The sequence below is a fragment of the Peromyscus californicus genome, unplaced genomic scaffold (genome assembly GCF_007827085.1).
Source record: "Peromyscus californicus insignis strain IS unplaced genomic scaffold, ASM782708v3 Scaffold_19__1_contigs__length_69161282, whole genome shotgun sequence".
Taxonomy (NCBI): Eukaryota; Metazoa; Chordata; class Mammalia; order Rodentia; family Cricetidae; genus Peromyscus; species Peromyscus californicus.
This window is the reverse complement of record NW_026294491.1, coordinates 32,144,973-32,169,123: the sequence shown is the minus strand read 5'-3', so window position 1 is coordinate 32,169,123 and position 24,151 is coordinate 32,144,973.

Sequence of the window (24,151 nt, the reverse complement as noted above, 5' to 3'; positions counted from 1 at the left end):
AGAAATTTGCATGTAATTAGGCAATAATGAAGGGATGTTTGTGGACAGAGGACAACACTACAATATGCTGGAAGGGATTCAAATGCTTGACAAAGTGTTAACATTATCTTCAGATGCAAGCAAGCTTTAAATGCTTGGCTCGAAACCACTACATGTATGAATTGGGTACAGAAGATTCAGAAAATTATCAATGGAGTAAATTACAGGTCTTTTTTTTTTTTTTTTTTTTTTTGAAAAAAAATCCACTCATTGGACTCAACTCTATTTGGGGGTATTGTTATATTTAAATTCACCAGGCAGGATCTAAGATTTGAAGAAGAAAAACCAATAAATGGTTCAGAAAGGGCCCAGTTACTAGTTGTCTCAGCTCAGCCCCTCTCAACGTGTGTGACCCTGGGTGGAGAATGCCTGAACCTCAGCTTTGTATACACTCTGCTCTGTCGACTTGGGACTTAAGATAGTGACCAGTTTTCTCTCCCACTTTCAAAGGCTGGAAATATTGGGAAGCTTCTCGAGATTGAGATTTCCAATAAAGGGGATAATGATTCTTTCTTCCATCAGGAAAAGAAAAAGTTGTCTATTTCAATTCAGAGCATCTTAAAATTAAAGAAGTATGGTATACACGACATGACAAATCACAATTGCAGATAGAAAGGCACTCCCTAAGAATGAGGCCTTTCATTATTCTGTGGCCTTTTCCTGCTGAAATCCTCCATGTGGCTTCTCCAGGTTGAGATGGACATTGTAAAATCTGCATTTGAAAGTTCCGGATTGTCTCTGATCTTCACACAAAACTGTCTTTTCAAGTAATTGATGTATATTATGTAAAATGCTTCCTTTCAAAGCCAGACTACCTGAAGTATCAGGTTATTATAGTAATTTAAATCAATGAAAATCTTAACAAAGGTTTATGAAGGGTTATGAAAGGAATAAAAGTTATTTCTTTTGACTGCTGGATTCGTAGTTTATAACTTGATTTAAGAAGATAGGTTCCCATCATTTTGTAATATTACCTACGATTTTTAATAGCTTTTTTTTGGGGGGGTGACAGCATCTTGAAGTGCAAAATAATAAATTTCTAAGCAAAGACGGTGAAGCCACGAACATTACCTAGAAAGTATAGGCTTCATGAGACAGACAATAAAGGGAAATGTGGGTGTTTTCTTTAGGAAAATTAACTACATTGACAAAAAGCCATCACACATTAAGGACATCGCAAAGAGCAGCAAGTTATAAATTTCCATATCCTTTAACTCATTAGTCAATTAGGATAAATTTGAGGAATTCTACTGCAATATTGAAATATTACCCAAATACTAAATATATTACAAGACCTCATCACTTGCTAATGTCTTATGATGTCCTTGCATTGAGATAATTCAACTCAAAATTGACTCTTCATGGTGAATTAATAGCTATGAAATGCATTCTTTATCATGTGCTTTACATAAAAAAGGACAAAGTAGGTTGGAAGCAGGGATCTGTGTCTTCCTTCAAATAAATGGCCCAAAATTTGGGAAGCCACTAGATGCCCCCCAGATTGATTACAGCCATTCCAAAATCAAGAAAAGAGAAATAGCTAGGTACTGGTGTAGATCTCTGTCTCTGTCTCTGTCTGTCTCTCTGTCTGTCTCTCTCTCTCTCTCTCTCTCTCTCTCTCTCCATATATATATATATATATATATATATATATATATATATATATATATATATATATATATATGTTGTTCCTTAGACTCCACAGTGCAGCACCTACTAAGAGAAGCTAAAGTGGCTGGTAACTCTCCCTGAAGTATTGACTTCTCTTGGCTTCCAGAACATGGTGTTTCATTTATCCTCTCCTCAGTCACTGGCTGTTTGGTGTTTGTTTCAAATGTTTATTTTCATCTTATTTTTTCTTGTTCCTCATCTTTTCTCCAGACTATAGAGGATTAAAATGTTACCTTATTCCTTCTACACTGCACACCTAGTACAGACCTTTTTGTGAACTCCAAATGTAGACAGCTTCTAGGATTTGCCAGTCTCCTTTCTAGAATACCAGATAAACTGAACCTGAACAATCAAATTCCATTTTATTGATACCAAAATTCTTTTTCTTTATTGATGATAAGACTGTCTTTCCAGTTGCATACTCCAAATAATGATGAGAGACACAGACAGACACATATAAGAAAGAGAGAGACAGAGAGACGGAGAGAGAGAGAGAGAAACAGAGACAGAGAGAGAGAGAGAGAGAGAGAGAGAGAGAGAGAGAGAGAAACCTTCCTTTTTTAAAAGCATACCTGTTTTGTCATTGAGTTCTTTATTCCTTCTTTAGACTCTTTCCAGAACATGACACCGCAGTCATCCCCACTCATCCCCACTACCATCTTGGTTCTTGCTATTGCTATACTTGTTCCCCAGCTGTTCTTCAGTTATCATCTTGAATCAGTGTGACCAAGACAATGCCCCCATTTAACTAGCACCTTTAAGTCTGTGACTGTCTGATGTCTTCTTGGGCATGCTTCATTAAGCCTACGATTACATTTGAGAATGCATCTGCCTACCCCCCCACCCCCACCCCCCCACTCCCCCATCCCCCCACCCCTGCCTTCATGCAATCAGCCTTCTTTGCTTGCTTTTCCTGTCATGAAGCAATTCATAGGGTCTATTGGTTTATCTTGTTTCTTGTCTATTCTTCCAAGTGTTGTTTAGTTTGTGGCAGATCTCCACAGTCTGGAAGCATTCCTGGCATATGATGCAAACATATAGACATTTGTCAAAGGGAATCAATTGCTTTCTTCAGCTATCTCGAGACTAGTTGGAAAAAGAAATGAAGAATAGCCTATGGATAAATTAAGACATTTTCTAGAATAAAATCATACTGTCAAAAGACTAAACACATTAATGTGTCTTGTAAGCAAGGAGCATGGCAGAGAGTGTTAGTAATCAATAATACCCATTGAATGGACAGTTCAAGAAAGGACACTCCAATCTACAGTCATAACTCCAAAGTAGACTCAGCTTCCCCAACAAAGCCACAGGAAAGAGCCTATCTAGGACCTCAGGAGTGTGGATTTGGTGAGAGAGCAGACAGGGCTTTTTTGTGAGCTTACATCATTGAAACCTAGATATGTGGAAGCAATATGGTTTACTGGAGCTTAAGTAAAGTAAGGGAAAGCATAGGATAGTCCATCAAGTCCATAATCAGAGAAAAGATACCAATACTAAAGTAAGGTAAGCTGGCATCTAAAAGAATCAACAGAGGGAACAAAATGTGAATTCAGGAGTGATCTTTGCAGTGTTCTGGAGGCTGAGGGAAGATCATGAGTTCAAAGTCAGCATAGGCTATATAGAGAGACCATATTTTAAACAAAACAGCCAAATCTCTCTCTCTCTCTCTCTCTCTCTCTCTCTCTCTCTCTCTCTCTCTCTCTCTCTCTCTCTCTCTCGCATGCACGCACGCACGCACACACACATGCATGCACGATGCACGCATGCATGCACACACGCACTCGCATGCCCTCATGTAAACTGATCCTTTAGAACAATGTTTATAACAAATTAAGGTACTAATTTATAACACATCTGAGTTCTCATGGTTGTAGGCATAAAGGTTGCCATTCATTCAGACAAGGACACTCATATGCAATCAGAGCAAAAACCAATTCCACGCCTATTGTCAGGGAATGGAAACTGGTGAGACTCATGTTAGTGAGCCAGTGTGGAGAGCACTTTCCAAATAGTAAAGGGTAATATACAAAGTTAGAATAGCTCATGACTTTTGTGCAAGTCAGACCACAACTTGGAACTTATGCTAAGAAAAAATAACTGAGCTAAAGAAAGCAACCACTTTCTCTAAAATGCATATCATGGCAGCAATCTGCCAAGATTCATCTAGAGGCTCATCAGCAGACATCATGCTACCACTAAAATGAGGCCTTGCAAGACTATCTAAATAGTGGTTGGCAAGATGTCTCAATAATAAACCAGAAAGGAAATAATTTAGGCTATGAAGGCCATCAAAGAACCATAGACAATAAATAAATGAATAGGCAGAGAGTTGTATTGTTCTTCCAGGGCTGATTCATCAGATACCATTGACTGAACAGCTTCAACAGTATTCTCTTACAGTTATGGAGGTCAGAGTCCAATTTCAAAGTCTCCTTTGAGGTCTCTCATCTCAGATTGCAATGGCTGCCTACTTGGGTCCCAACCTTATGACTTCACTCCACTTTTGTGGCCTCCTTAAGGCTCTAGTTTTAAACGTAGTCATTGTGGAGCTCAGTATTTCAAATAGGACTGTGAAGAACATAATCATTTCACAACAGCTGCATTCTAATGAATGTTTACATTAAGCATTAGTCTGAGGGTTAGGTTTGGTTCATGGACTATCATTTGCTGGTCATTGATCCATAGGCATGGTACATACAGCTTGTATTAAATAGCAGTGTTTATTTTTAAAGTTATGGATGAAATGATGTACACCAAGACTACAGCCATAATCAAATATGTGATTTGTACATGGGCACCTGGTCTGGTGATGCTGTCTTTAGTACATATGTTTATGATTGATATTTCTAAAAGAGTGATAGGGGAAAATGGAGAAGAAAAGAGATGCAAGAAAGTGGTTATTATGCACTGTTCTCAAGCCAGGTATAGTGCTGAAAGCTCCTTCTTCTTTCTCATTAAGGTATTGGGACCTGCTGCTTCATAAGTGAAAAACTACAGCTGAGTATCTTCCATTAGTTATGGCCTCTATGAGACCCTCTGCCACCATGGGGTTGTTGACATCTACAAAGACTTGTCCATACAGAGATTCATCTCCTTAATGATGTACAAGCTTTATAGTAAATGATTGTATTCCCTTGTAGACAGTGTACATAGATGCAGATTAAGTCAACACCCAAGCAGCTACAAACACTAGAGGAACCTGATTGAGTTCTGTGTAAGAACTGTGACTCAAAATTATTACAAGCCAGGGCATTGTTTATGATTCAACTTCATTGTCAACTCAGAATTGAAGTGGAGCCTGGCCCCCAGCAGCCAGCCTTGTGAGCCTACCTGGGAAAAGCTTTTCACAGTAAATTTCAAGGCTGGAGCAGCCAGAACAACCACATCAAGCTGAACAAGCTACAAAGAGTCCCATTTACTCGGCTGCAGTGGAGGAGGGTCCTCAACAGTATTTACACATTCTTTGCTAGCTAGTGAGGTGCTTCATGTCTGGGTGCAAAGTATAAATAGACTAAAAAATATTTGCTTATTATTTTAGGAAATTTAAAGCTGGTGCCAAATTTAATGGCCCCAGAGACTGAGGGGCTCTTCATGCATTCACCTGCCTGAATGTGGGGAATATTACTGCTGACCACCTCTTCTACTATGCCCAGAGGTGACTTTGGACTCTGAGTGGAAAGTCCAGACTCTCACTACAGGAAACCCATTGTGCTTGGAGAAATTCAGTTCTTGGCCTCTGGACTGAGAGGTACAATTAATACCAAGTCTGACAGCCAATGTTCTAGAATCTCTCCAGTGTCAATCATGAAGAGTTCACAGTCACATCCTCAGGCAATGAACACTAAATGGTTTAGAAACTATGGACTGCTAGGAAAATTAGTAGCCAGAAGCTCTATCAGCCACAACTCATGGCAGCACCTTGGAGAGGCATTACAAGGCCCATCTGAAAAGGCTAGGACTTTGAACTTGAGAGTGGGAGAATCTTTACCATTAGATGCACACTTCCTCAGCTATGCTCTCTGGGATCTTAGTAAGGATTTCTATTGCTATGAGGAAATACTACAACCAAAGCAACTTTGGGAGGAAAGGATTTATTCTGCTTATGCTTCGACATCAAAGGAAGTCTGGACAAGAACTTAATCAAGCAGGGCAGGAACCTGGAGACAGGAGTGATACAGAGGCCATGGAGGGGTGCTACTTACTAGCTTGTTCCCCCATGGCTTGCTCAGCCTGCTTTCCTTACAGAAGCCAGAACCAACAGCCCAGGGATGGAACCACCCAAATGGGCTGGGGACTCCTCCAGCAATCACTAATTAAGATAATGCTCAACAGCCTGATTTCATGAAGGCATTTTCTCAATTGAGGTTCCCTCCTTTGAGATAACTCTAGCTTGTTTCAAGTTGAGATTACCTGGGCCAGGAAGGACATATCTTATTCTGGGAATAGACAGTTAAAAATAAGGAAAGATCCCTCTGCCATTTATTTAGACCTACAGCACTCTTATATTCTAGGATATTTAAGGGATATGATCAAACTTTACAAGAATTTTGAAAACATCTGCTAGCTGACTTGCCAACACCAGAACTGAAAATTCCAGACCATGTCTAGAGGTTCCAGCTCTTCTGCCTTTGCCTCAGGAGGAGCTGAGTGTTCAAGAATCCTGCTCCACAGGTCATACTTGTAGCCTCCTAGAAAGAAGACACAATGTTTGATATTCCTTCAAAGCATGTTATGTATGATGAAGAAGCCTCTGTCTCCATCAGCTTCTACCTACATTGAGTCTCTTGGAAGGAGGAAATTAAGTAGCCTGCCCCATGATTTAGACACTGTGACTCAGGAAGCTCAGGTCATGTGTTCATCTTGCGGGCAGGTTGAATGCTTTAATTAATAATTATTGGTCTTTGGCATGTAAGAGTTATGCCAAAGTACTTCCCATGGCCACCAGGACAACAGATAGCACCCTTGTCTTTTAGTTCTCATCTTCTTGGCCTTTTGTAGCTAGTGTTTCTACCACCATGTGCCCTAGGATGCTCTGACACTGACAGTCCAGTACATATCATGGAGAGGCATAATCACGGCAGATATTTTATCATATCTCATGCTCATGATGACTTGATTTCCTCATAACAAATTAATTTACCTACTATAATCATTGTCCTGTACTGCTCAATACCCCACCTCATTGTCTCTCTTAAGTCTGATTTTCTGTGGAAGCAGCTCATCATTTTCTTTTGCTACAGTAAGTATTCTATATCCACGTATGAGTCACATGCTTTATTAGAGTAATGTCTTCCATACACATCATCATTACATTTGTGAGATGCATGGAGGGGGATTTAAGACAAATGGTATATTGTTATTTATCATTGTATCAAGACAAAGACAGTACTTTTGTCTACAGTGTATATCAACTTTGGGATTTACATTCTTCTGCCATTAAAAGAACATTCCCCAAATAGTCATGTTGCTGCAGACCTTATCATGGCCTTATCTTCCTCCCACCCAATACAAAAAAAAAAGAAAGAAAGAAATCTATGAACTCTACTGGGAATTTTTTTTCTTTTATTGTAGCTCACTCAACCATGCAATCTGTTTCCAAAGAAGCCCTATGTGATGGATCTGTCAATGATCACAGTCCTAAGCCCATGAGTGTCACATTATAATTAGGCTAAGTAGCTTGCAATGAGAATGTTTGAGGTTACCAAGGTGAACTATGAAACCAATGATATGTCCTATACGAAACAGAAAGGAAGAAGATACAGCAAGGAGAGGTGGTAGATGTACAAAGACAGAATCTGAACTATTGACACTGCCAATCAAGAAAGCAGAGGGATGGACAATGGCGGCCACCAGAAACTGGACTGGGTAAGTCAAGCCTCTCCCCCAACACCTTCACGGGAAGCATGGTCCCTGTGGCATCTTTATTTCTCATTCTGGCTTCTCGAACTGTGAAGGGATGATTGATTGCTATTCTTTCCAACTATTTTGTTTATGGAGCTTCATTATCACCAAGCTAGTATATTAAAACTACTCCTTGGACATAATGAAGTTTCATCAATAGTTCCATCCTAATGACAAAAAAATCAAGTGTATTTAATTATGCTTTATGAAACAAATTTTAATAAAGAGAAATCAGATGGCTGCTTTATTCAACAAATGTTCATCACTCTCGCTGGCCTTGTGGAAAATTCTGAGAGTAAATTCTCCCATGCAGGAATCTTATATTCTAATTTTGCTAGAACTATTTGATGAGGAAAAGAGGTGTTTATAAATAAGCAGTTAAATGGGAGGATGGGGGTGTTGGCCATCATATAGTTAGATTTTTCTGCAATACTTTCTCATTAGATTACATCTAGAAGTAGAGGTAATTCTACGTCAGAGATGCACTGGCATTTGCAGAAGTAATGAATTCAGCAAAAGGAACCAAGAAATAGAAGTAAACAACTTCTTTTCAGTGTAGAAAAATTGTAAAATTTGAAAAAACTTAGAGATGACTTCGGGGGCTGAGATTCTTTTCCTAGTATCATTTAGAATGATGGACACACAGTGACAAATTCAAATCACTGTGACTGAGAAGCTGCTCTGGTAGACAGTCACTAACCCTATACTGAGAAGCCCCCAGAAAGGAGTGGAAAGATGTCCAGTGAACTTTAGCATCATCAGCACAGGCAGAGATATGAGCAGCATCAAGACAGCAGTGAAGCCCAACTATCAACATTGGTGTCTCTCATCTTTCTTCTGTCTCCACAGGCAATACTAGTCTGCAGCAAACATCACTCCAGCCAAGCCCACTCTCTTCTCCCAAATCTCTTCTAAAATATAAGACACAATGAACATAAATCAACCATAAAACAACCCCTTTGTACTTGGCTTGGCATCACTGGATTGAGATTTGCCTCCATGTGGCCCAGAAAAAAAAAAAAAAGGTTCATTGAATGCAGGATCCTGTGACATGGACACTTCATAGAAGAGCAAGCAGACAGCATTGTGTGCAGAGACAAGAAGCACACCTCCCACAATGAGAACCTAAATGCAAGATCATAGCAAGAGGCTCCCCTTGATATCAGTGTCTGTGAGTTCTCTAAGTGCATCTTCAAATAGTAGATGGTGGACATTTGCTTATTGGCTGATGGTTAGTTGAAAAGTATCTTGAATGATAGTAGATGTGATATCTTAAAGCTTAACTATAGAAACAAGCTCAAAGTAGAAATGACTGTGTCTGTTCTTGTGAGAATAAGTGAGGAAAAGGGTTTTCACAAGGTGATAATGAGAAAAAGTCAATAAAGAATATTTAACTAAAATATTTTTCAACTGCTAAGAAAACATGATTTATAGCTTAATCTATACAGAAGTTTTCCCACCTAAAACAACTAACTTATACTTTCTTTCATGTGGGATGAAAGTCTTAATAAACATAAAGGATATGTCTCTTAACTCTGTCCCCAGCATACCATCTACATATTCATTTGTAATTTCTCCAGAAAGAATCTGAGAGACACTGTTTGTTGCTGGGGCAGTGGGAGGAGGGAGTGGATTCTGTGAGCAACATTAGTCTTCACTGTGTGCTCCTAGGAGGTATTAATTTTTAAACCTTGTCTAATAAGACTCCCAGCAGAGGGTCGGGCTTGTGTGGCGCTTGAAGATAGTTATCTGCTGTTGATAATTGTGATGGTTTGAATGAGAATGTCCTACATAGGCTCATATGTTTGGTCCCTCATTGGTGGAACTCTTTTGGAAGGATTAGGAGGTGTGGCACTGTTAGAGGAGATATGTCATTGAGGGTAAACTTTAAGGTTTCAAAAGCCCATACCATTCCCAGTTAGCTATCTCTGTGTTGTGTTTGTGGATCAAGATGTAAGCTCTCCATTACTGCTCCAGAGTCATGCTTGCCTGCTGCCATACTCTGTACCGTGTTGGCCATGGACTCACCCTCTGAAACTTTAAGACCCCAATAAACTTTGTTCTATAAGTTGCCTTGACCATGTTGTCATAGTACAATAAAAGAAAAATAACAGAGGCAATGATGAAGAAGAATGCTGTTTTGTTCACTGAAAGAACAATTCATGTTTCAGAAATCTTAGCATCTCACTTAAAGCAATCTCAACAACTGCTTTTTCTTGTTACCTTTTTCATAGGCAGTTGATATAAGTAATAAGTATTGTGAATAAAACTGTTGTATTTAAACATTAGTAACTTGATATTTATTGTGATTTTATAACTCTTAATTTCCACTGATTCCTTAGGAAGAAAACTATTTACATTTAATAAAAACATTCACCCTCCATTTCATTTTCTGCTCTTAAAACATAAACTATACTAATAAAATCCAAACTGTCTTTTCAAAATAAGAATGAATGGAGTGCCCAGAGTGATTTATCTCCATCCGTTGAGGAGTATCATACATCATGTCATTTGCAATGGCAGCTACAATACTAAGATAATATAGCATGAAGTGAATTTTGACACAGAGACTCCATGCAAAATTTCAATTGAAATTTTATATCACATCCTAATAATTTCTACAATCATGAAAGCATTTTTTGTCACCCACTCTCTCCCACAATGCTCTCATGTCTCAAGCCCGGGATGCTGAGAAGGCAATTATCTTGGGCAATTCACATTGTATACTCACATACATTGTAGACACATATGACAGTGTATAGAAATGAGCTTCAGACAGTTGAGGGGATCCTAATATCATGGTACTTATGTGTGCAGGAAGAAAAGCTTTATATCTTCCTCATGCAAACATTGCTAGCTTTGAACAGTGCATGAGTGCTGAACTGCCCCAGTTCCTGGTACAGTTAGACCCGATGCTGCCATAGGCTAGTGGAATAGATATACATTTCTAATTTTTTTTCAAAAAGTCAAAGCTGAATGAAGGAGAAAAGCTAAGGTTGACTTGAAATATCTCTGACTGAAGAAGAAAAATGTCAGAAGTGGTGTGGTATGTGTGTTAGAGTAGAGAAGCTGCCAAGGTAGAATCAAAGAGGATATGCAATAGTGAAGGAAGAGAAAGAAGAAAGAAAACACCAAGGAAAAAAACATCAGTTACAGGGTAGGAGTTCTAGCTTATAAATACTAAGAATTAAAAATTCAGGGCTGGGATGATGGCTCAGTGAGTAAGGTACTTGCCTTGCCCTGCAAGCATGAGGACTGTTGAGTTTGAATGCTTAGAGCCTATATGAAGCTGAATACAGTAGTCCATGTTGGTAATCCCACCTCCTAGCACTCCTACAGTGAGATGAAGGGTGGAGACAGAAGGACCCCAAAGCCCTCAAGCCAGCTAGCCTAGCCTATTCAGTAGCAAATAATAAAATGAGACCCTAAGGTGGAAGTCAAGGATTGACACTTGTGTCTTCTGACCTCCACATCTACTATGGCATCTACACACACACAGACACACATACAGAAACACCATATACACACACATACACACACACACACCAAAAGAAGATTTGAATTTTAAAAAGATGTTTTTAAAGAGGTGTAATTTAAATTCCTGTTTATCTAAATTGCTTGGAACTTCATGAGCAATGAAATCAACTTAAGATAAAGGAGAACCAGGAGATTCCAAGAAGACAATCAAAGAAGAGCAGATCAATCAGCCTAAAACCTCACCATCTTATCTGTCTCTTAATTAAATGAAATTGAGAGAGTGACTTATGAGAGTGCCATTATTTTATGTGGTTCTTCTGATAATGAAGCTTGAGCGACTTGAAATAAATTCACTGTACAGAGCAAAATGGTCACTGGAAGATAGCTTTAAGTTATGTCTTCGTGAGCCAACTGGTGGGATAAACACTATCCTCAATCAGAGTCCCAGCAGGAATTAGACAGTTCACACAAAGGAAGAAACTGAGGCATGGTAAGTAAATACTATTTATTGACACTTGAGAAGATCAAACAAAGTAAGTATGTTGGTGGGAAGGGGGAGGTTGGGAATGACTGTGTGATGACCTAGCAAGAGGCAGCCCCATGCCAGAACGCAGAGTCAAGGCAGAAGTTGTACAAATGTAACAAGAGGATTTCTGACCCCAAAAAGAAAAAGATTGGTCCTCACACAGCCCTGCCAAGGGAATAAGAGGAAGGATATATTCAAGGCCTGAAGTCACAGCCACTGGCCAGTCCAGGCTACCAGAAGATGCCCGCCCCCCTGCATAAAATAAGCATAAAAAGCAAGAGAGCTACAAGAGCAAAACTGTTTGTGCCACACCTTTATTGCAGAGGACAGGGTAGACCAGATGGAGAAGGAACAGCCATGGGCATGGGCCGAGTTTGCAAAACCATATCAAAGGTCAAAATTATCTATGTTGAAACCAGCTGCATCTTTCACAGGGTACAGTATACTTCTTGATGACATCTATAGATGCTGACTGGACTCCTCCCTAAGGCTCTGTGTGGTGTTTTGTTACCAAGAAGGAGGAGAGCACCACGGTACACTGTACTCATCTACCCATAGCACTTGGCTTCAGTATTCTTCATAACATTCTGTTGCAAAGTATATTGTAGCAAATTTCCCCCACAGGAAATAGAGAAGACTGTCCATTAATAGATATATTAATCCACTTCCAGCAAAGATGTTCATTTGAGTTTTAAGTCTCAGCAATGTGACTTAGTAGAGTCAACTCTCTGATTAAAAATAATTTAGAAATTGTAATATAAAGAACTGAAACAAATTATGGTTTGTTTCCCCCAACTGCATAACTAGTGAATTTGGTGTGTGTTTATGAAATGATTGGAATTTTAGAAGCCAAATGTATGGATTTACATCTCTCTTTCAATTGTACCAAACTGTCTCTGCCCTGAACTTGCATCCACTCCACTTCACTCCCTCATGGTGTCTTCATTTTCCTTTGAGTCAGGAAAACATAGCAACCTGGGACTCCACTTGGTTTGGACGGTAAACATACCTGTTTTTCTAACAATGCACCTAGAACTGTAGGCACCACAGGACCACTCCTTACATCAGCCTGCATGTGTACCTGCTTCAAACATTGGAAATATGTCATCCCCTTTAGTAACCTCTTGATAATTCTCCCTGAATAGTTATGCTCCTGAATAGACCTGGGATTGGAAGACAGGGAGGTAATGTGACTTGAACTGGATACGAGGCCAACCATGTCCTCTAAATGAACTTTTAGGTGAGAATTTCCTAGTTGCCATCTTCTACCATGCATAATTGAACATGCATATATGAACAACACCAGATGTACCCTGGGAAAAGACCCTCATAATAGACAAAAGTTTACATAACCCAAATCTATCAACCAAAATAGAGATTCACCCAAGTCCCACATGTAGCAAGCAGCTCCTTCTCTTAGATAATAAGATAAAAGTAAGCTCCAAACAAGAGCAACACTACTGAGCATTTTCCACCAGAGCCTACTGCTCACTTGAAACTTTTACTTTGCTCCTAAGTAAAGCCTCTTGCTGCTTTACTTTTCCTGGGGGTTTCTTCTGTGATTCTCTGAACAAAGTGCCATGACCCTGGAAACACCCCAATAGAGACAGCAGTTTACATCGCAGCTCTGTGACATTACATTTCTTGGATTTTCTCCCAAATCATGAGATGCACTTTGAGTGTCTCCTTTGCTCCAGCCTTCTCTCCACTTGATCCAAATACTGACTCCCTTTTAACTACCTAAGACTGCACACTGGGCTTGCTGGCATCATTCAGGAGTTCTTGGTCAAGGCTGATGCTGTCACAATCCCAACAGACCCTCTGGTACAGCTCAACAGATTGTCTAGTAATTGTACATAATGGGCCTCACACCTTTCCACATAGTGCAAGGAGGCTCAAGAGCCACAACGACCTCATATTGGGGCTTTCAATAAGAACTCATCCTCTCCCTCAGGTCATTCAATGCACCGATCATGACTTAAGGAGGCACCACTATGACTACCTTACATATCTGCTAACATCTGAACCCGAGTAAGCAGCAGGTAGCATGACTCTTTACTTTCTCATGCATACATTTGGCCACAAAAGAGTCCCTGCCTTCCAAGGTGCTGTTCCCACAGAGCAGCAGCTCTGGGCAGTGGGGGACTTGTTTTTCTAATTCAAACTTAGCATACACCTCCTGTCCTAGTTTGCTGTAGAGTGCTGCCATAAAACACAGACCAAATTCAACGGGGCAACAAAGGGTTTGTTTTGTCTTACACATCTACATCACAGTCTGTATCATGGCAAGCTGAAGTGGGATCAAGGAAAGACTCAAGAACTGAAGCAGCCATCATAAAGGAATACTGCTTACTGGCTTGCTCCCCATGGCTTGCTCATCTGCTTTCTTATACAACCCAGGAGCAGACGTGGCCCTGTCCACAGTGAGCGAGGCCTTCCCATGCTGTGGAATAATATTTTAACGAGGTAAAGATGTGGCACATTTGTTTGTGTTCTAGAATATTACTTTAACTGTATAAGGGCATGTTCCTTTTGTTGCTGTGGCATTTGTTTAAGGATGTAAGAATGTTTGTTTAGTTATGTCAAGATGGGTTGCATCTGTTGCACCTTGCCTGCCTGAGGTACCTGATTGATCTAAAAAAGTTGAGTGGCCAATAGCTAGGCAGAAGAGGGGTAGGCAGGGCTGCCAGGCAGAGAATAAATGGGAGGAGAACTCTAGGGAAGAAGAGTGAGGAGTAAGAAAAGGAGGAAAGGAGGATAACAAGGGTCAGCCACCCAGTCACACAGCCAGCTACAGAGTCAGAAGGAAAGAAAGATATATAGAATAAAGAAAGGTAGAAGCCCAGAGGCAAAATATAGTTAAAGAGAAACAGGATAATTTAAGTTAAAAAAAGCTAGCCAGAATTGTGCTTAAGCTAGGTTGAACGTCCAAAACTAATAGTAAGTCTCTGTGTCATGATTTGGGAGCTGGTTGGTGGCCCAAAAAGAAAAAGCCTGGTACACTCCCACATCAATTTTTAATCAAGAAAATTCCATGTAGACTTGTCTATAGGCAATTTTATGGAAGTAATTACACATTTTCCCCTTTTCCCAGTTGATTCTAGCTTGTGTCAAATGACACAAAATAAGTCCCAGAACATCCATAAACACCCAAAGGGGGATGATGGTACAGTTAAGGGACTAAGAGAGGGTACGGATCATAAAAGCAAACAGACATCAGAAGGGTACAAGGCAGCAGGACTTGATTCACAAGGTGGAGTTGAACTCACAAGGGAAGAATGTGAGGCCTGTGTGGAGATTTGTGGATGTGAGTGAAGAAGAATGGCTCATGTTGGTTCTAGAGATCACCCTGACTTTTTGCTTAGTAGATGAGGAGGTACAGAAACTCCACACTGTCCCTGAGGTCATCTCAATCTACCTTTTATTTTATGTATTACATAAGCTAATATGCACAGGACTCTCTGATAAAGATCTATTTATGGGGTATGGGAGTTCACTCAGCATTAGAGTGCTTGTCTAGCAAGGATAAGACAGACCTTGGGTTTCATTCTCAGCCCAGAAAAATAATTTATCTGGTTGTTTCATTGCCACGTTAAATACTTAGAAGCAAATATTAGCAATTGAAGATCTGGGAGCGTAACATTTAAAATAAACAGGAAGGATGGTTAGGTTAAACACTGTTAGGAGAAATTGGAGTCTACATTGTAAATGACTGGGTGACTTGTATGGATTTGTGGGTGTTTGTCCTTTTTCTTTTTCTTTTTTTTTTTTTTTACACTTGAAGACTTGCTATACATATCTTCAGTTTTCTAGTTCCTATTTTGAAAGTCTCATCAGTCTACAGATCTCTCTGTGAAGAAGGACAGGGAGGGCAAGGAGAGGAAGGGACAGGGCATAAGAAGGTAGAGGGGGAGAGACTCTGGCCTTGGGAGGAGAAAGCTAAGTCACGCCATACTCAAAGTGTACTGCAGACACTGGGTCCTCATTGCTAAGCTGAATGAGGAGCACTATCTTACCCAAAGGAATTTAGATAACAAAGAAGTAAATAGGAGGTTTTTGTGGAGAAAGTGTGACCTAATTTTGGTAGTGGGATTATGAAGGATTTGGATAATTAGAAAGCAAGTTGGAAGACTTTTCAGTTGAGAGGCAAAAGCCAGCCTGAAAGGCAGAGAGGCTGTGAGGGGATCAACTGTGTGTGAATACTGCAAGGGTACTTGCAAACGGAGTAGGGCACTGACAGGCAAGTGCTGGCTTCATGGTGACTGGAATCATTTTCTTAATGGACTCTTACCATTTAATTCATCTAGCCTGGTGGGTCTCCCCTGGGAAATGCAACTTGGTCTTCAGTTCCCAACGTTTATTTCCATTGAGTAGATAAAAGAGTAAATAAATGATAAAAATAAATAAACCATTTCCAAGACAAGCCTTGGATGTCCGGTTTCCTTCCTAGATGAACTTGAAGACGATAATAGCCATTTGTTTAGGCTGACTTGATACACACAGTCTACCACCCACTGAAATCCACCCCTGTAGCCAGCCCTGTTCTTCCTTTTTGGTAATTTTCATGTGCTGTGGATTACAGATAGCATAGAACAGGGCAGAGTGGCACATATCTGTAATGTCAGCAGTCATGGGCAGGGGGACCTTGAATTCAAGGCCAGCCCTGACAAAAGACAAAATAAAACAAATGACGTAGAAACGTGTGACATGAAAGATATTTCTCAGAGGATGATAAGTCAGGAACATACTGAGCTTCTCCATGAAGTTCAAATCCTGATGACGTCGTCACACAAGCAGTCCCTTGAACCTGGAAATCTTTCTGTAGATATGTTTGTGTTTGAATTCATTCAGTTAAAACAAGAAATACAAACTATAGAGCAGAAAAAGTTTATTCTGAGGTGTAGTAGAGGAAGAACTCTGGCATTTCCATTTGCAAAATAGATCAGTAAGCTATGAAAATCTGTTCCTTACATGCCAGAATTTTTAACTGAAACAAACCCCTAATAGAGTTTTCCACCCCCTGCCTACAGTTCCTACTATTTTAAGGTTTGTGGAAATTTATTCTTCTGTGGTTAAATGTCATTCTCATTGAAAGTTGTCTATGATTTTAATTTTACCATCTTTTCTGGACTACGGACTAGGCTATAAAAGAACAATGGGAACTTTGTTGAAGTTTTATTTTGTTGTAATTTATATTCCAGTCCTTTAAGAAATACAGTGTTCATATTATATTAACATTTGTTTGATACAGGTAGTAACTGCATACCACTCAGGTCTGTACATTTTGTATGTGTTTAGGATTCTTAGTTATTATGGGATATGGTGTCTTAACACATTTGAAATCCTTTTGAAAAGAAACATGAACAATTTTGGAAAAAAATACAAACATTAATGAATTTTTCTTCATGACTAGTACTTCATGTTAGCCATCATAAAAATGTCCATTAGACTGCTGTGATGCTGTGCACAGTCACAGATTTCTCAACTCTTAATCTGTAGGTTAAAAAAAAAAAAAGAAAACAAAATCTGCTCTTCTTGAGAATAAGGAAAATAATTTTATCCCAGATTCCTTCCAGCCCCTCCCCCACACACATCCACACCTAGTTTCAGGGTCCATTGATGTAAATTTATACTGCTTAAAAAAAAAATGTAATTCCCCAGTTCCCTGCGGAACACACATGTCCCCTTAGATCTTAGGAAGCTGTGTTCGGGTCTTCATGGCTTACTTCTGTTAATGTTTTCTCTAGTCATTTGTCACTTATGTAAAAACCGGTCCCGAGATCATCTGAAACAAGAAATGCTGGACACCAATTTTGACACAGGGGACTTGGCCCTAAAGCGCAGGCTCGTTACACTTTCTGTTTAGCCAGCTGTTTCCTCGTAGCCCCTGATGTTTTCCTTGGCCAGAGGCAGCGACTAGGACAGGAGGGTGGCTGTATTCATGAAGCCAACTATAGGAAAGAATTCTCTTGCTTATTTTTTTCTTCTGTGTATGTGTGTTTGTGCTTGCGCCTGTGTGTTTTTATTCAAGATCATGGGCACAAGACCCATCTTACTTATTTATTTGTGAGCTATTTGAAAATGTGTCTGTACACGATTTGTAAGGTTATTAGTTGCTTTTCGCATGCTAAAATTTCTAAACAAATATACTTTAAACAAGAAACAGAAACAGTTCTTACTGTGTGAATTTTGTATTATTTTGGCTATTTTCAACTACCATCATCTCTAAAAAAAAAAAAAAAAAAAAAAAAAAAAAAAAAAAAAAAAAAACGGAGATGATTGATTTTTTCTTTTTTCTTAAAAGAGAAAAATAAAAGGTGTTTGAAGGAGAAGCTAGCTGAAATTACACAATTGCTCCAATCAGCTTTCATTTACTGAAAGAACTCAGGAGGTGGCCTCAGCCCTAACAGAGGCTGGTCTGTTTTCACAGCCCTATCATTTCTAGGTCATCTAAGCAGTCATAATAGAGTGTAAATTAGCACTGTGTTGAGAGTGTGGCTTCAGCAGACGCAGCTCAGTAACTTCTGGCCTATGAAATCACTGTCTCTTTCTCTGACTTGCACTGTCTCTTAAGCTACATTTAATTTAATTATCTCCATAGAAGAGAAAAGAATTGTCATAAAAGGGAAAGCTTATTTTTTATGCTGATAGTTGATTCATTTTTTTCTCACCTCCCATTCAAGAAAAATGCAGTATTTGGCATAATCCCATATATTAAATCATCTACCATGATTGATTCCTTTTTAAACACTCCTGCAGAAAGTGCACTGCTTTTTATATTGAGGGAAGTTCTTATCAAGTAGGTTTTTCTTTCTTCCTTTTTAAGAACAGTCAATCAGAACTACTTCAAGTGTTTTTTGTATGCCACAAGGATAAACCATGTCAGTCAGGTGTTTCATGGGACTGAAGTCGCTGCTCAGCAATCCTGTTGTATTCTTGTTTATCCTAGTACTTTTGAATAATCCTTAAGATAGTGAAGAAGTTATTAATTGCATTTAAATGCAATAAGCAGGAGTGACATTCAAATATGCAAGTCACTTTAAAAGAATCACAAGGCAGAAAGTGACCTTGGTTGGTTTGCTTTGAGACTGAGTCAGAATTTAAACTCTGCCAGAACAGTTTAACCTCATTCTTCAGATCTCAAGAAAGTGAAATGAATTCATTTCTGGAGAATCCTAGTCAGAGGTGTCACACTTGCATCAGGCAGTCAAGATGTCCAAATTAAAGTTTAATAGCTCTAGTCACAATCTCATTTTATTATCTTAACATCAAATGCAGCAGACTGGAAAACCAAGGTTACAGATTGGCCTTGGTGGTGTTCCCTCCTCCAAGCTTGGATTTCTTTCTTCTCAGAGGCCAAGGTAACACAGTATCCACATTTTTCACCCTGATGTATTAACAGGAACTGGGCACTGGCAGTCATATGGACAGAAAAGTCACACGCAAGCCGCTGAAGTGAATTAGCAAATCATGACATAAGTTGTTCATATTCAAAGGCCTTTATTATTTGAGAGGCAGTCATGTGATCATGGCAGGATGTTTAAGGAGCTTGCATGTTTCATAGAAGAGCACTGACGAACACTAAGTCTCCTGATAAAACAATGGGTTTGAGGTTTGTAAGAATGGTACTTGACATGTTACACTAATGAAAGAAACAGTTGCTGAATTCAACTATTGCCCCAGGAAAATGAATATTAAGCCTGATTCAAGGACACATGCTGATTCCTCAGCATCATTTGGCTCTTATACCCATCATCCTCAGAACCTCTTAGTAATCTTAAAAAACTTGTGTATCAAACAAGACAGAAAAAGATGACATACATCATTAGAGAGTTTATAAAAATCACACAACTCATTGAGATAGATACTACAGCATGCCAGTGAAGAGCCATGGGGTTTGCACTCATCCCTACTGGGGTACAATATCGTCACCACTTTGGAAGTTACTTATAGAACATACTCTTACTGAGTAATCTAGCATCTCTTTCCTTGGTATTTATCCAAGCAGGGCAAAACCTTAAGTCCACACAGAACCTTCACATGATATGTGTTCAAGTTTTATTGATTATTGTTGGAAGTTGGAAATCATCAAGGTAGCCCTTGAGAAAGTAAATGAATAAAGTATAGTATGTCCATATAAGGCAATAGTATTCTTTCAGTGTTGAAAGTAAGTCACGAAGTGAACTGATACTATATTATTCAATAAATGTTGTCAGCCTGAAATATAAAGGTTTTCATAATACCCAGTCTCAGGATTCTGGTAAGGGAAGGCTATACAGCCATTAAGAGATGGTGAATTGGTAGAGCTCCATGGGAAGGCAGAATGAATCAGTGAATCACAGGAGATTTTGAGGGCAGGGGAAATGTTCTGTGCCATACTGCAGTGAGATGGATGTCACGGCATACATGTTAAAACCCAGAGAATTGAACAAAAGGAATGCCAAATGCTAATAACAGGGGATATTGAGGACTGTGGATTGTACAAGTCTTTGGGAACTTGGTGTCCTATGTTAAATGTTTCAATATAACTAGAGCTGTTCCAGAATGAGTATATTATTAACCTCAAAGTAAAAAAAATTGAAATAAAAAAGTTAAAACAAAACAAAAACTATAGTACTTTGGCCACGTGTCTGAACCCACTCTCTATAAAACAAATAGTATTTACTTATGTCTTTTCAGCAATGTCTGCATTCCTCTAGGAGTCTTGTGGATAAGTTTCCCCCCATTGAATCCCCTGTACATGCCTTAACACCCTAATAAAAACTCAAAATATTCAATATATAAACGTATCAAACATTATGTAATACCTCAGTACTATGTGCAATTTTATGTTTTTACATGTGAGTTGAAAATAAAGAAATAAATCTTAAGTAAATAAACCAAAGAAAAACATATCAACCACAAAGAATGTTGGAATTTAATTAAAACACAAGCAATATTCTCAAGTGACACAGTACTAACCATGAAATGTGTACACATACCCCTTGCCAACAAAAATAATTCTGCTATTTTTCTTGGGATTACATCTTCATAGCTGACACTACATTAAATTGAGGAAGATACTGTTAAATTGCTAATAATTGGATGTTTATGTTCTCCCATGCTTAAGAGGTAAGTCTTATCTTCAATATAAGATTTTTATAGAAGTGAAGAAAGGTATAAAATGACAAGAACGTGATGGATGCAGGCTGCTCACCCTGTCATGCCTGCATATGAGAGTCATAGATGAGACTGTGTGGAGGGTATGAAAGTACCATTGAATTAAAGTGCCTACCTTCTACTGTGATGAAAATCAAACTTTAAAAGCCTGTTGAGAAACGACATTAGCAAGATGACCAAGTAGGAGAACTTATCCTTTCTTCCACCTCAAAGAACAAGTTCCCAGTTGCCCATGAAGGAATATCACCCTAGATAGATTCAGAAGTCCATATAAGAAGAAACCCAAGAATAATTATGGTCAGTGGGAAAGAATAACAACTCTGTTTTGTATGTGGCATCCTACCAGTAGCCAATACTGTGTCACTAGGATCCCTTAAAAGAACAAGGTGAGCATATTGCTTTCTGGGTCTTTGAGGGAACTGCCCAAGTGATGAGCTCCAGTTTCAAACCACACACATCAACAAAAAGAACAGTACAGCTGAGTCAGGTGGCAACCAGCAGGAAGGAAGCAAAGAGATGGATTTTTTCAGTGTTGACAGTAGTCACTGCAGTGCCCAGCATATTGAAAATAAAGAAACAAATATAAACAAACACATAAATAAATAAATCCAGATGACCAACTCTACCCAAAACTATGATTGATCTGTCTACCTAGGACCTAAGAAACTCCGTGTCTACAATAAGCTTTCACACCACGGACCTTTCACACCATGATCTTCCTAGTCCTGGACCAGTGGCTGACTGCACCGAGGATGCTCACAGAAATGGTGCTGGAGAAATGAACAGCCAGCATAGCCACAGAGGACTCCTTGCTGCTTTCACCACCAAAAGGCTGGCAGATACTCACATCTGTAGTCTCAAGGTTACTAAGCCACTACCACAAACCACCCTTTCTCCCCAGAGTTACCAAAGATCCTGCCTTTAGAGGCAACCTTATACCTACCCATCATTATATCTGAAACACAGATTATTCCCGAAACTACATGAACAAGCATAACAATCTCTGCCCCTCAGGTGCCATCTCATACAGAGCCAATCATATCCCTGTCACTGGATCTCAGCTAGCTCCTGTCACCAACAGTTGGATGCTGCTAGCCCCCACTACAGCGGGTGCTCTGACAGTCCATTCCAGCTACCACTTCCGTGCCTACTAGGATTACACAAAGCTCTGCAGTTGGCCTGTGTCACTATGCATGTGCTACCTTGCAGCTGAGCAAGTGCACATTACCAGCTCTGGTCCCCACTTTTGCCTTCCTATTCCATTTGAGGAAACTGAAAAGCACCACAAGCCTTACCTTCAACATCTGCTGTGCCATGGATGCTAAACACCACAGTCAGTGAGACAATCTCTTCCTGGACATGGAGATGTGATAAAGGACTCTCCTTACCCATGCCAGCCTATAAGGTCTGAAGGAAGAAACTGTGTCTTGAAATACACAGAAACCTTCACAAAGATAGAGGGAAGACAAAAACTGCCAGGAAAACATGACAACACCAATGAGCATAATAAACATCTGGCAACCAAGCCCACAGAACAGGTATCCATGAATGGATGACCAGAGAAATCCAAAGAAGAATTGCTCTAAAGATCTGCAAATCTAACTCAGGTAAGTAACTTAACCGTCTCTCTCTCTCTTTCTCTGTCTCTCTCTCTCACACACACAATAATAATAGGAAGAAGAAGAAGAAGAAGAAGAAGAAGAAGAAGAAGAAGAAGAAGAAGAAGAAGAAGAAGAAGAAGAAAAAGAAGAAGAAGAAGAAGAAGAAGAAAAAAAGAAGAAGAAGAAGAAGAAGAAGAAGAAGAAGAAGAAGAAGAAGAAGAAGAAGAAGAAGAAGAAGAAGAAAAGGGTAAAATGAAAAGCTCCCAAGAAAATACAAAACATGAAAAAAATTCCACAGAATAGAAATTTTGGAGCTGAAGAGTACAATGACTTAAGTAGAAAATGCAATAGAAACTTTATTAGGCATACTTGAAGTCAGATTATCTATAATCACTTTTTTAGTATGAACAGATTTAATGTGTATTTACACCACAGCACTCTACACTCTTTAAAGGAACACATTTTATAAGTCAGTGAGAACACAGTGGCTCACTTTACTGTTGCATTCCCTTTTTGCATTTATTCACTTGCAAAGATGTTGATATACATACACTGTGGCCAGACATGGCTCAGTAGGCTGCAGTATGTGGTTCTAAATTTGCGTTCTAACATTCTAGATCTTGAGGTTTTTCCATTGTAGCATTGAAGTTTGGGATGAATCGATATTTTTCTGTCTTCAGGGAAGATACTTGCTTGGTGCTGTGATCAAATCCAGGGCCTTGAGCATGCTAGGCAAATGTTGCAACATCAAGCTATGTTCCCGGTCCTGGGGTACTGAGACCAAATCTTGCAGATGGCTCAAGATAGCCTTGAACTTGCAGTCCTTCTACTTTAGTCTCCCAGGTGCTCATATTACAGGTCTGCAGAACCACTTACAGAAAAAGGAGACCTCTGCTTGAAGATATCCTCAACCTCTACCCTTTGAGAAAATCCATTGAGAGTATTCTATCAGTGCCTGGAAATGGAAGGAAGGTAAAAAGAAAGATTAAAGGAATAAAATGAAACTAGATAAAAGGCCTATTAGTTGCAGAAAAGATGGATACAAGAGTTATTTTCTTGCAAAAAAAAATCTGTTACATTAGCATTGAATTGATCTTCTAGGGGCTGCTCTGCATTAGGTATCACATGAGGCAACAGATAAATAGGAAGCAAACCATGGCCTATGTTCTCATAGACCTACACTCTCAGAGGGAGCAATGGTTTACAATCACATAAAAACGTGAAGTTATGGATAGAAACTGCCAACCATTCTGGTAAAGAAACATGCCATTGAAAGCACTGACCACGAAAACTTTCCTGTGGAAAGGACATTTGAGCTTAGCTTTTCAAGGATGACAAAGAATGGAGAGGACATGGGGAGAGCAAATATAAGGATGCTATTGAACATCTCTTAAATAGACCCCTTCACTGATCATGGCCAGCAGACATGGAATAGTGTTAAGTGTTATTTCACCTTCTGCAAAATATTTATCCTTATTTTTCCTACTACCTGAGAGGCAATGACTGTCTGCACTAAAACTTTCTTCATTGACTTATCCTTTACCAAAGTGAGAAGATATTTCTCAACAGGCTTGCCAAATTCCAGATGTACAAGCTGATCATACCAAAAAGTTAACTCATAAAATCATCTACTTTCTGTCAGGTACTAAATATGGAATTTTCATTAAAAATTTTGTTTAAGAATTATAATGCAGGGGATCCATAGATAGCTCAGGTGGTAATGTGTATGTTGTATGAACATAAGGATCTGAGGTCAATCCCCAGAACCCACTTA